Below are 9,043 nucleotides of genomic sequence, written 5' to 3'. Positions count from 1 at the left end.
TAAGTGCTTTGTTAATAGTTCTATCGCTTGAAGTGGAGTCAAAAGAGATGAGTTTTCAGTCTGCACCGGAAGATGTGCAAGCTATCTGCTGTCCTGATGTCAATGGGGAGCTCATTCCACCATCCTGGAGCCAGGATATCAAACCCACAATCAATCAATGTTTATTTATATAGCCCAATATCACAAATGTTACATTTGTCTCAGTGGACTTCACAATTTGTATAGAATATCAGTATGGCAATACGACACCCTCTGTCCTTAGACCCTCACATCGTACAAGGAAAAACTTCCGGAGAAAACCCACAGTTTAAAGGGAAAAATGGTAGAAACCTCAGGGAGAGCAACAGAGGAGGGATCCCTCTCCCAGGATGGACATACGTGCAATAGATGCCGTGTGTAAATTGAAAAGATAATATATTTGCAACATAGGTAGTCCAAATGTTTGGAAATGCATGTGTGTGTATAATAGGAAGATGAATCCACGAGGATATCCATCCAGGACCTATGATCCAGGACCACAGCCACGACTCAAGATCCAGGGCTCGCGATCCAGGATAATCCATGACTCCGGATCCCGGCGTATATAGACACCAAAAAGAAAGACATTTGGGGAAGCTGGGTTAATCGGAACATGAGAGTACACAGGTATAGACAGAGAGAAGGAAGAAGTAAGATGTCCCCTGACAAACTAAGCCTATATCAGCAAAACTAGGGGCTGAATCTAATCAGCCCTAACTATAAGCTTTAGCAAAAGGAAGGTCTTAAGCACACTCTTAAAAACGGATAGGGTGTCTGCCGCCCAAACACAAACTGGAAGCTGATTCCACAAATGTGGAGCTTGATAAGAAAAGGCTCTGGCTCCCATTGTACTTTTAGAGACTCTAGGAACAACCAACAACCCTGCATTCTTGGAACGCAATGCCCTAATAGGACAGTAGGGTATAATGAGTTCTTTAAGGTAAGATGGCGCCTGCCCATTAAGGGCTTTGTAGGCGAGAAGAAGAATTTTAAATGATATCCTGTGTTCTATAGGGAGCCAGTGTAAGGCAGCCAGAACAGGAGTAATGTGGTCCCTTTTCCTAACTCTGCACGAGCTGCAGCATTTTGAATCAGCTGAAGCGACTTGACTGACTTCTTGGTACACCCTGATAATAAGGAGTTACAATAATCCAGCCTTGAAGTAACAAATGCATGGACTAGTTTCTCTGCATCGTTTTGAGGCAAGATATGCCTGATTTTTGCAATGTTACGTAGATGGAAGTAGGCGGTCCTTGAAATTGATTTTTTGTGGGCATTAAAGGATAAATCCTGATCAAATATAACACCAAGATTCCTTACAGTCTCACTGGAGGCCAGTTTAATGCCATCCATAGATAGTATATCTTTAGATAATTTGTTTCGTAGATTCTTCGGGCCAAGTACAATAACTTTTTTGTTACGTTTTGGTCGTGTTTAACATAAAAAAATATAAGGTCATCCACGTTTTTAAGTCCTTGAGGCAGTCTTGAATTTTATTTAGATGATTAATTTCATCAGGCTTGATTGATAAATATAGTTGAGTATCATCCGCATAACAATGAAAGTTTACAGAATGATTCCTTATAATATTGCCTAACAAACAAAATAGATCCGAGCACTGAGCCCTGTGGCACTCCATGGCTAACTTTGGTTTGCGTGGAAGATTCATCATTGACACGTACAAACTGAGAGCGTTCAGATAGATAGGACCTAAACCAGCCTAAAGCAGTTCCCTGTATGCCAACCAAGTGCTCTAATCTTTGCAATAGGATATCATGGTCGATAGTATCAAATGCAGCACTGAGATCGAGCAAAACAAGAATAGAGACAAGTCCCTTGTCTGAGGCTATTAGAATGTAATTTGTGACTTTAACCAGAGCTGTCTCTGTGCTATGATGTGTTCTAAAGCCAGACTGAAAATCTTCAAATAAATCAATGTTTTTTAAGTAATCACACAGCTGTTTTGCGACCGCTTTCTCAAGAATTTTTGAGAGGAACGGAAGATTAGAAATAGGTCTATAGTTGGCTAAAACCTCTGGATCGAGGTTGTGCTTTTTAAGAAGCGGTTTTATCACTGCTACTTTGAATGATTGTGGAACATAGCCTGATAATAAAGACATATTCATAATATTTAATAAAGAAGTGCTAATTAATGGAAAAACTTCCTTCGACAGCTTAGTTGGAATTGGGTCTAACATGCACGTTGATGGTTTAGAAGAGAGAATCATTGAATGTAATTGTTCAAGGTTAATGGCTGAAAAGCATTCTAGTTTACTATCTAGTGTAATATTAGAACTTACGTTTCCGGGAGCTGTTGATAACACTATACTGGTCAAAGGCAAGAGGTCATTAATTTTGTTTCTAAGAGTAACAATTGTATCGTTCAAAAAGCACATAAAATCATTACTACTAAGTGCTATGGGAATAGAAGGCTGAATCGAGCTATGGCTCTCTGTCAGCCTGGCTACAGTGCTGAAAAGAAATCTTGCATTATTTTTATTCTCATCTATTAATGAAGAGTAGTAGGCTGCTCTCGCTTTACGCAGTGCTTTCTTATATTCATTGAGAGTAATATGCCAAATTAAACGAGATTCTTCAAGTTTAGTGGAACGCCATATCCTTTCAAGTTGTCTCGACTTTTGCTTTATTTTGCGGGTTTCGGCATTATGCCATGGAGATAATCTATGTTGTTTTATTTCTTCTTTTTCAAAGGAGCAACAGTCTAATTTTATTCGCAGCGCATCTGTATCACTATCAACAACATGATCAATTTGGGGTGGTGTACATTTTGTATAAGTTTCCTCCCTTACATGCAGACATGCTATCGAGTTAAGTATTGGTGGAATCTCTTCCTTCAATTTGGCTATAGCACTAACAGATAGGTTTATGCTGCAACAGGTTTTGACTAATGCTTTGTAGTCTAGTAACAGTATTTCAAAAGTTACTAAGAAATGGTCGGATAAAGCAGGATTATGCAGTTCGACTGATAGTTGCTCAATTTCAATACCATAAATCAGAACAAGGTCGAGAGTGTGATTATAGCAGTGGGTTGGTTTATTTACACTCTGACAGAAACCAACATAATCTAATATAGAGTTAAATGCAACAGTAAGGCTATTTTTATCATCGTCAACATGAATATTAAAGTCACCTACGATAATTACTTTATCTGTTTTAAGTACCAAAGTTGATGAAAACTCAGAGAATTCTGAATAAGGACCTGGTGCACGGTACACTGTAACAAATAAGATTGGCTGCAAAGTCTTCCAGGTCGGATGCGTAAGACTAAAAACGAGGCTTTCAGAATTATTCCCTAACAGTACTCCTCCTCTTTCCTTCAGTCCTTGTGAGGTTTTGTGGAGAGCCTCACTTTATTTATTGTTCTTCACCTCTGAGCAGGAAGGGGAAATCAAAGTAAGAACAGCCATTGAAACGTTGCAGTTGATTTTGCACACACTGATGTTTAACTGAATTTCTGAACTGAATCAGACTCATCCACTGGATTAACACCACTAATGTGTAAAATTACTCAAACAAACCCTTCTCAAAAAGAAATCTCAGTATTTGTTAGAAATATAAACATTGCTCCCCACGCATATACACTTTTTTATAGTATCATAGTAAGTCTTCTTATAGCGATCCTGTTGTGATATTTTCAAGTGAGAAAAGAAGATATGATAATATCACTTTCATGTTGTATCACTGGATATGTCTGGTGTCTGCAAGATGAGTGTGAAAGTGCAGGTCAGGAGGAGAGTCATCAGCAGCAGGGGTGGATATATATTATAAGTTAGTAAACATTTACGCCGGCACAGTCCGATTCAGAAGCTCTGCAATCATAAATAATAATAAAAATATATTTTTAAAGCTTGGGTTGTGTTTTGAGCGCACCAAAATAAGTGCTATTCACATACAAGACAATACAATGTGTCCAAATACAAAGGAGATATTAATAGGAAAGAGTGAAAGAGGTTAGGTCAATAACCCTTGATAAGAATGGGTTCGCCTGATATGTCAGTGGTTAGAGCTGGCAGCCCATATTCAGCCACCGCTGCCTCGTAAACCAGTTTGAATCCTGAACCAGCTGAACATTTCTGGCATGTCCTCCCCTCTGTCTCCCCCTTTCAACTCTAACATCTCCAATAACGGCCCTTTGGACCGAAAAAAACTAAAAAGTATGAACAGAAAAAACAAAATGGATCAATCTAAAATAACATAAAATATTTAAGCAACAGTACAGGGTGAACATCTGAAATGGATAATTAAGAATATAGTTTTGAACTTTATATTTCGTAAGTCATTTGATTTGAAGTATTTGGAGGCATTTTCAATACTTTGTTTGAACTGCATGGATTGATTTGTATATGTGTCTTATGTTTCAAACACAGATCAAATTGTATTTATGTAGCTCAAAATCACAAGTTTTACATTTGTATTTTATTTGTATTTGATTTAGTCTGTACAGATCAACAAAACATGAATGATAGTTTAAAAACATAATAAAATGACATCATAGACCACAATAATAATGTGATAGTGTACAAATTAAGGATCCAGGGGGATGTCAAAATCTTCCTGCATGGTTTTCATGAACTGCAACACTAACAGTTTATTTAAAATCCAAAGTAACAAGCAATGAAGCAAATATATGCACATTTTAAACATGTGAAAACGCCCTTCACCTCTCTCTCAATCAGCCTCATGTCTTGAGTTCAGAGTGTGAAGCCAATTAAGCAGATGCGTGTCTGATTGGACGCAGGTGTGCTGCTCTGATGAGGATAATGATCGGCTAGAGTTTAAAAAGCTCCACCGCTCACACTGAACCATAGGCCTACTGTGAGTCTGTCAGGAAGACAGAGAGCAGCCGATCAGTTTCACTTATGGAGGCCTTTCATTTTCAGGTTATCCTCCTTGTAGGACTCTGTGTTAGCTCCTCTTTTGCTTTCCTGCCCACACAAGATGCTTCGTTTCAGAGCCTTGCGAACACAGGCAGGTCAGAACTCGGGCAGCAGCAGCAGAAGTCTCCGGCTGAGGAACCGCAGCAGGTGAATACCATCAGAGTGACCTGTCATCCAGACTCTTTGGAGATTGTTATCAAAGCCGACATGTTTGCGGTTGGAGCTCCTGTTGATGGTGACGAGATACGCCTTGGAGTAGAGACCAACAACCAGTACTGCAGAGCTACAGCGTCTTCAGCAGATGAGTACAGTATCAGTGTTGGACTTGTGGAGTGCGGCACCAGACACTGGGTAACTTTTTTCATTTCAAATATGATTCATTATAGCTTCTAGTTTTAAACACGTCTACTCTCCACAGGTAACTGAGGACTCTCTGATCTACACAAACCTGCTCATATACTCTCCTGAGGCCTCTCCATATGGTGTTGTTCGAATGGAGGAGGCTGTAATTCCAATTGAATGTCATTACGAAAGGTCTTTGTATTCTATGTTTTTAAAGCTCACATTGTAAAAATCTTTGAATGATGTCTGTCTTTTTTTAAATGCATGTTTTCTGTTTCTTAGGAAGTACAGTTTGTCCAGTTCTTCGCTCATGCCTACCTGGATCCCCTTCATGTCGACCCAGGCTGCAGTGGAAATGTTGCAGTTTAACTTGAGAATCATGACAAGTGGGTTTTGATAATTATCTCATGTTATGAGTTGTCATGTCTCTATTTGCACTTAGTACTTTTTTCTGTCCGAGTGCAGGTGACTGGCAGTACAAAAGAGGCTCTAATGTGTTTCATCTCGGTGAGCCCATCGGCATCGAGGCCTCGGTCAGAATTGGGCATCACATTGGGCTCCGAGTGTTTGTGAGCAGCTGCGTGGCTACACTGAGCCCTGACATGCACTCCAGCCCCAGGCATGCCTTCATTGAAAATGGGTAAGGCTGCAAATTGCTAAATGGCAAAAAGTAAAGTATTTTTCTGACCCTAGAGGGAGCTGTTTAATTTGTAAGCAGTGGTGCCGCCAGGGATTTTGGGCACCATGAAAATATATCGCATTGGGCCCCACCACCAGGCACAGGCCACGCCAACCAAGCACAATTGCTGTAAGCACACCTCCAGAACCCAACCGACTCATTTGTGCTTTAAATAACTACCTGTACAGGCTTGCATCTCTTGTAGTCCAATACTAACCGTACAATATTTACTGACACTGAGCGGTGAAAATATAACACTGTGCAGACTGCAAATTCTACTGCAACATTCTGCTGCACTATTTCATATAACACTAACATGCCTGACAATATATCTATAGTCATCTTTTATGGTGTACATGCCTTTTTTTAATAACATTTTTGAATGGAATATTCATAAATCTAAATAAATATAACTTAAATATACATGACCTCTTAAATTAAAATAAAGTGAACATTAACACCAATATTATCATTTATAAAATGCTATAACAAAAAAAATAACATAAGCAGCAGATTTGTTTTATTAAATATACATACCAACAGCATCCCTCCTCACATGCTCTCACTCTCTGCTGCTAGAAAGTGCGATGCCGCACAGCGTTTGGAGGCAGGACCAAACCATTACATGTAAATTGGCGGGTGTTCAGAGGCTTTGGATAATTAACTTTTGGAAGAAAATAAGTTAAATTAATCGTAAGTTTAGTGAGTACATTATCAATATGACGTTATATTAATGTTAATTATTGATGAAAGGTTACTTAAACATTTTTTCTGAATGTTCTAAAAATGTTTGGGGCACCTGTCAGTCACGGGCCCTTAGAATCGTCCTAACTTTCCCCCCTTACGGCGCCCCTGTGTGTAAGGCTCTTCAAGTGGTTTAATTCAGACACGAGCAATGCTGACTCGAGTGACAGGTTAATAAAAGATCAGTCCTTTAGTGTTGTCTTCAAGTTAGCCATTAGTTAAGGCTAGCTGCAGTTTGCTTTTAATCTTTGGTATTCTAGTTCTTCCTTTCACTATTTCACTATTGGCAAAGGCACAGGTCAGATTTGTGCAGTTCTGACTCTAAAGAACTACTTCCAGAACTTGCCTATAGAGGCGAAGTCCCGCCCATCTACTTCTGACCCATGGGACCTTATTTCGGAAAAATTATGTATTGAAGTCAATGGAGAGAGAGAAGATTATCTTTCAACCCCGTTTGAATTGTGCAATGAATTACACATATGATGTTTGTTAATCTTAGAAAATCATTTCCATGTCAAAAAAATCACAGTTTGTCGTAAAACTCTTAAAATATAAGACTATGAAAAATACGCAACTAGAAGACTATGTGATTTTCACCTCTTTTAATACTTTTCGCCTCATTCTGAAAGGAAGAAGTGAAATGTGCCAACGTGACGGCCGTCTTGGTCTGTGACGCGAGAGGTAGTTCATTGAGCGGTTTCACACAAAAAGTGTCGTCACATTTTTACGACACACTTTTATTTTTTGACTTGCAAAATTATCTTTTAAATTGACAAACGTCATATGTGGAATTCGTGGCACAATTCAAACGGGATCGAAAGATCATCTTTCTCTCTCCATTGACTTCAATACATACTTTTTTAGAAATAAGGTCCCATGGAGGTCCCCCGGAAAGGAAGGGACTTCGCCTCTCTATATGACTAGAAATGTTAGTGGTGGAGTTGCATTGTGGGAAATGTAGACTCTGGTTATAGTAGTCCATGAGTGCTAATTTAGTGTTGCTCTTTTTGTTTTTCCTCATCATAGGTGCTTTGTTGACTCTCAGCTTCTAGGCTCAAGGTCTCAATTCTTAGCCAGGACACAGGATGACAAGCTCCACATGTCCATTGATGCCTTCAGATTTTATAATGAGGACAGAGGGGAGGTGAGGCTCTATTAAATTGCCTCAAACATGATTGTGTGTGCATGTTTCCCAACACCTGCTTTTCTCATAGCTCTACATCACATGTCACCTGAATGCTGTTCCAATAAATGGCACAGATGCACCAAACAAGGCGTGCACTTTTGTGAATGGAAGGTAAGTGAGATCCAGTCTAAAATATGTCAAATTACACACAAAAAACAAAGTATTGGTGCTGAATGTTTTTTTATTTATCAGATGGCGGTCCGCTGATGGTAATGACTACTTATGTGGGCAATGCAAAAGACCAATTGGAGTTGCGCAAACTCCCAGTAAACCCAGCAGCCCGAGCAAGTTTAGGCCTCGAGGGTTTGTGAAGCCAGAAGAGCGTGAACCCCTCTGGAGGAGCGGACTGAAGACCAGTACAGGTGGGAAGCTTGTAGAAACTTGTATGATGAATATTGTCTGCAGCTGTCATCATAATGATCAATTGTGACACATGTTTTGGCATAGGTTTTAGACGTGATGATGGCTGGGTAACTGAATTAACATGCATTGTGCTGGTTTGTGTTAGTGTGGGACCATCAGGCCAGAGTGGGTCCGATGATGGTCTTGCCAGCCAAGCAGAAAAGCCGGCCCATACCTGCAGAGGAGCCTTCTTCCATTCTTGATAAAATCAGCAGATCTACAATGTTTGGCAGCAAGTGGAGGAGTGGAATAAACAGAGTTGGTAAGTCAATGCCGGTATTGAATTATTATTTGTTCATTTGAAGCCTTTAACAATCTCTAAATTGAGATTAAAATGGCCCATAATGAAATCTTAATGTTGAATTGTTTTTCTGTCAAAGATCAGAGGAAAGGGCTGATTCATCATCGACCCAAAACCAGGTGGATGTTGTGAAAAGTCTTAACTCTTTTTTTTAAATGGCACTCTGCAATGCACCTTTTACATTAACACATTTCTTCTACGACTACAGATGAAGATGCTGAGGAAGTTCCTGAACGTCTAGAAAAAACCTCTCCTGAGGCCCACCTGCAGTCGAAGGCAGCGGTGCTGAACAGTACCAACACAGCGGCGCTCGATGAAGTCCTCCCAACTGCTGCGGTTAATGTGGCTGTGCCCCCACTGTCCAACACCACTGCAACAGAATCTGACCTTTCTGAAACAATGGACCCAAAGAGATAATAAATTATTCAAACTTTAATTTGTTTGCTTTTTAATGTGTCAATACACAAGGAAAA

The 9,043-nt window shown here is 39.7% G+C and overlaps 1 pseudogene; it reads left to right on the top strand.

Moving 5' to 3' along the window:
• Positions 1-4,895: 4,895 nt before the first annotated feature.
• LOC117554425 lies at positions 4,896-9,006 on the top strand (annotated as a pseudogene).
• Positions 9,007-9,043: the final 37 nt, after the last annotated feature.

Source organism: Gymnodraco acuticeps, unplaced genomic scaffold, assembly GCF_902827175.1.
Source record: "Gymnodraco acuticeps unplaced genomic scaffold, fGymAcu1.1, whole genome shotgun sequence".
Lineage (NCBI taxonomy): Eukaryota > Metazoa > Chordata > Actinopteri > Perciformes > Bathydraconidae > Gymnodraco > Gymnodraco acuticeps.
Note: the sequence above shows the minus strand (reverse complement) of the source record. Positions and strands in the feature narration are given on the sequence as shown.